This window comes from Bison bison, unplaced genomic scaffold (genome assembly GCF_000754665.1).
Source record: "Bison bison bison isolate TAMUID 2011002044 unplaced genomic scaffold, Bison_UMD1.0 scf7180017864519, whole genome shotgun sequence".
Classification (NCBI taxonomy): domain Eukaryota; kingdom Metazoa; phylum Chordata; class Mammalia; order Artiodactyla; family Bovidae; genus Bison; species Bison bison.
Genome location: NW_011495072.1, coordinates 1,617,268 through 1,622,354, shown reverse-complemented (window position 1 = coordinate 1,622,354; position 5,087 = coordinate 1,617,268). Strand labels below are relative to the sequence as shown.

Sequence of the window (5,087 nt, the reverse complement as noted above, 5' to 3'; positions counted from 1 at the left end):
CTGCAGTGATTTTGGAGCCCAGAAAAATAAAGTCTGACACTGTTTCCACTGTTTTCCCATCTATTTGCCATAAAGTGATGGGACCAGATGCCATGACCTTAGTTTTCTGAATGTTGAGCCTTAAGCCAACTTTTTTACTCTCCTCTTTCACTTTCATCAAGAGGCCCTTTAGTTCTTTTTCGCTTTCTGCCATAAGGGTGGTGTCATCTGCATATCTGAGGTTATTGATATTTCTCCCGGCAATCTTGATTCCAGCTTGTGCTTCCTCCAGCCCAGTGTTTCTCTTGATGTACTCTGCACATAAGTTAAATAAGCAGGGTGACAATATACAGCCTTGATATACTCCTTTTCCTATTTGGAACCAGTCTGTTGTTCCATGTCCAGTTCTAACTGTTGCTTCCTGACCTGCATACAGATTTCTCAAGAGGTGGGTCAGGTGGTCTGGTATTCCCATCTCTTTCAGAATTTTCCACAGTTTATTGTGATCCACACAGTCAAAGGCTTTGGCATAGTCAATAAAGCAGAAATAGATGTTTTTCTGGAACTCTCTTGCTTTTTCGATGATCCAGCAGATGTTGGCAATTTGATCTCTGGTTCTTCTGCCTTTTCTAAAACCAGCTTGAACATCTGGAAGTTCATGGTTCATGTATTGCTGAAGCCTGGCTTGGAGAATTTTGAGCATTACTTTCCTAGCGTGTGAGATAGCAGAGGAGAAGGGGACGACAGAGGATGAGATGGCTGGATGACATCACCGACTCAATGGACATGAGTTTGAGTGAACTCCAGGAGTTGGTGATGGACAGGGAGGCCTGGCGTGCTGTGATTCATGGGGTCGCAGAGTCAGACACGACTGAGTGACTGAACTGAACTGAACTGAGATAGCAGAATAAATAAAAAGGAAACCACAGTTTGGCACATCACTGATCAGTGCTGTGCAATAGCAGTATAATATGAACCATGAATGCAAGCCACATATGTAACTTAAAACTTTTGGTGTAGCAGATCAAGATGGCAAAGGAGTAGGATGTGGAGCTCACCTTCTCACCATATATACATCAAAAATACATCTACATTTGGAAAGACTCTCACAGAACATCTACTGAATGCAGGCAGAAGACCTCAGACCTACAAAAGAGCAAGAGTATCTCCGTGTAACTGGGTAGGACAAAAGAAAAAAAAAAAGAAAGAAAGAAATCAGAACCGGACCTGTGCCACTGGGAGGGAGGAAAAGTTGTGAAGGAGGAAAAGTTTCTACATACAGAGAAGTCCCCTCACTGGTGGGTAGATTGGCCAGGACACAGGGAGAGCGTTGAAGCCTCTGAAGAAAGCACAGTAACAGGTTTGCAGAGGGCAAACCAAAGAGAGAACTATACAGACAGTTGTTGTTGACTGGCACTCCCCAGCTTGACAAGCTCATCCATTGGAGTGGTTGGGGCTGGTTGCTGATACTTGGACTTTGGGAGTCAGACCCAGGGGAGAGCATTAGGGTTGACTGTATGAAGACAGCCAGAAGGTCTAGGGTGTGGTTTGCCGAAACCAAGGGAGTCCAGGAAGAAGCCTGGACCTGCCAGAGATGCAAGACACCATTGTTGGGAGTAATGCAAGGAGAGGGGCGGGCCCTCCAAAGGAGCATCTTTCTCTGTGCACTCTTAGGCAGCAGGGTACCACCTGCTACCTACAGGGGCAGATGCAAGCCACTGCTGCCATCTTAGACTCCAGAGGCAGCTGCAAACCACTGCCACCACCAAGCATCCTGTAAACAGGTGCGGGTCTCTGCCCCCACCTTCCCAAGGGTGTGCCCTTAGTGACCCATCACTGCTGCTGAAAGTCCCACAACACAGCACCAACCACTGCCCCTTCCTCCCCAGAGTATGTGCAACCAGCTGCCTATGCTGAGGGACCCAGACTGGGAGCCAACCGCTGCCCTTGCCTTGCTGGGAGTGTGGGAGCAGGCCATGCACTTGCATAACGCCTATCAATGGCCAGCACATGCTGAGGAAGGAGACAGCAAATATCCAAACCAAAAAAAGGCCTCACATCAAAAAAATATTAAACCCACACAAGACATTTAGGGATGTTCCTGCATATAAATAGCTCTCCAAGACTACAGTAGATATTTGTTTTTTTGAAACTCATTGAGTTAGAAAAATATAAGCAAACAGAAGAAGCAAAGAAACCACTGTCAGTTAAAAGACCAAGAGAATTTCCCTGAAGGAACAAACAATGAAACAGACTCTTCAGTCTAACAGACACTGAGTTCAAAAAGGAGGCAATGAAAATATTGAATTACTTAAAAAAAAAACTGTCAGCAGAAATGCAGATTATTGTAAAAAGGAGTGGAAACTATAAGGAGGAGTCAAGGAAAATTGGAGCATTCATCTGCCAAGATAAAAGCTGCACTCAAGACAGAATAGAAGAATGACTAATACAGAAGAAAGGATAAATGATCTAGAAGATTGAATAATGGTATTTACCCAATCAAAACAATGAAAAGCCAAATGAAAAATGAAAGCCATATAAGAGACAAATGAGATAATATAAGGCAGGCCAATCCACAGAAGGAGAAGAAAGATAAAAGGGGATTGAAAATATATTTGAAGAAATTATGGCTGAAAACTTCCCAAACGTAGGAAGGAAACAGATATCCAGATAAAGGAAGTACATAGGGCCCCAAACAAGATAAGCTCAAGCAGACCTTCTCCAAGATATATTATAATAAAAATGTCAAAAGTTAAAGATAAAGGATTCTAAAGGTAGCAGGAGAAAAACAAAGAGTTAATTACAAACAGATCCATTAAGGCCATGAGCAGATTTCCCTCAGAAACACTGTAGGCCAGCTGGAAGTGACAAAATATATTCAGTCTTGAAAGAGAAAAATTTCCAACCTAGAATACTCTATCAAGTATGATTATCATTTAGAGTGGGTGAAAAAAAGAATTTCTCAGAGTAGCAAACATTTAAAAAATATAGCAATACTATAATATAATTATAATTAGGTATTATAAATATAATACCTAAAAGAAATATTGAAACATCTTCTCTAAACAGAAAAGAAGCAAGAAAATATAGGAAGGAGGAAATCATAGTTGGAAAATAGCCAGTATACAGATTAAAAAAAAAAAAAAATCCTATTTGTGAAAGCAATGACTAAACACAAGGAACAGCAAAAGGCATAGAAAAGGGCATCAGAATCATAAAATCTGGGGAAAGAGGATAAGAAAATCTAGATTCGTTTTCTTTCTTTCTTTTTCAGAATGTGTGACTCATATGACTATGAGTGTAAAGCAAGCAGATGAAGGAGTTAACATACTTGAAAAACAGGGCAGCTGTAAATCAAAAACATACAATAGATTCAGAAAAACCAAAAAGAGGAGAGCACAAATATAAAACAAAAGAAGTCATCAAACCAGAAAAAGGACAAAGAATCAACTGGAAAGCAAGATTTGAAATGGCAATAAATACATCACTTTGCTGATAAAGGTCCATGTAGTCAAAGCTCTGGTTTTTCCAGTAGTCATGTACAGATGTGAGAGTTGGGTCGTAAAGAAGGTTGAGTGCCAAAGAATTGATGCTTTCAATTTGTGGTGCTGGAGAAGACTCTTGAGAGTCCCTTGGACTGCAAGGAGATCAAACCAGTCAGTCCTAAAGGAAATCAACCCTTCACTGGAAGGACTATTGCTGAAGCTGAAGCTCCACTACTTTGGCCACTTGATGGAAAGAGCCAACTCATTGGAAAAGACTCTGATGCTGAGAAAGATTCAAGGCAAAAGAAGAAGTGGGTGACAGAGGGTGAGATGGTTAGATAGCATCATTGACTCAGTGGACAGAGTTTGAGCAAACTCTGGGAGATAGTAGAGGAAAGAGGGGCCTGGCATGTTGCAGTCAGTGGGGTCGCAAAGAGTTGGACACAACTTAGTGACTAAACAACAATAATTACCTTAAATGTCAATGGACTAAATAATCAAAACACATAGAATGGCAGGCTGGATAAAAGAACAGGAATGTTTGATATGCTGCCCCCAAGAGACCCACCTTAGGGCAAAGGATTCACATAGATTGAAAGTGAAGGGATGGAAAAAAGGTACTTAATGCAAATAGAAATGACAAGAAAGCAGGAGTTGCAGTAGACTTTAAAGACTATAAAGAAAGAAGGACACTGTATAATGATAAAAAGATTATAACAAGAAGAGCATATTACACTCATCAACTTAATATGCACTTAATATAGGAGCACCCAAATACATAAATACTAAATAAAGGGAGAAATTGATGGAAATGCAATAACAGTAGGAGACTTTAACACCCCACTCACATCAGTGGACAGATCTCCTAGACAAAATCAGTAAGGCAACTAAATAAAACAATAGAACAGTTAAATTTAATTAGTGTTTTCAGGACATTACATCAAAATGAAGACAAATCAGAATACACATTCTTTTCAAGTGCACATGGAACATTTTCTAGAATTTATCACACATTAGGGCACAAAACTTAATAAATTTAAGACTATAGAAATTATTTCAAGCATCTTCTCTGATCACAATGGCATGAAACTAGAAATGAACCACAGGAAAAGAAGTGGAAAAAAAAAAAAAATACTACTTGGAGACCAAACAACATGCTGCTGAAAAACCAGTGGGTCAATGAGGAAATAAAAAGGAATATTTAAAAAGAACCTTGAGACAAATCACAGTGAAAACACAACCATACAAAATCTGTGAGAGGCAGCAAAAGCAATTTGTACAGGGGTGTTCACAGTGATACAGGCCTTCATCAAAAACCAAGAAAAATCTCAGGTAAACAATTAAAACTACCACCTAAAAGAATTAGAAGAACAATCAAAACATAAAGTCAGCAGAAGGAAGGAAATAATAAAGATCAGAGAGGAAATAAATAAAATCGAGAAAAAAAAAAAAAAACAGTAGAAAAAAAAAATCAATAAAACCAATAGTTGGTTCTTTGAAAGGATAAACAAAATTGACAGCCCTTTAGCCAGGCCCACGAAGAAGAAGAGAGAACCCAAAGTAAATAAGACATGAAAAAGGTGAAATCTCAACTGATACTGCAGAAATGCAAAAAACCCTCAA

The 5,087-nt window shown here is 39.6% G+C and overlaps 1 protein-coding gene across 1 annotated transcript in view; it reads left to right on the top strand.

Moving 5' to 3' along the window:
* Nucleotides 1-3,531, top strand: part of ZNF879 (zinc finger protein 879) — a 47,754-nt gene extending 44,223 nt beyond the window's left edge. The window contains exon 6 of the mRNA XM_010830700.1: nt 3,254-3,531. The gene's annotated coding sequence lies outside the window, so the exon portion shown is untranslated. The remainder of the gene's footprint in view (nt 1-3,253) is intronic.
* The last annotated feature ends 1,556 nt before the right edge of the window (nt 3,532-5,087 follow it).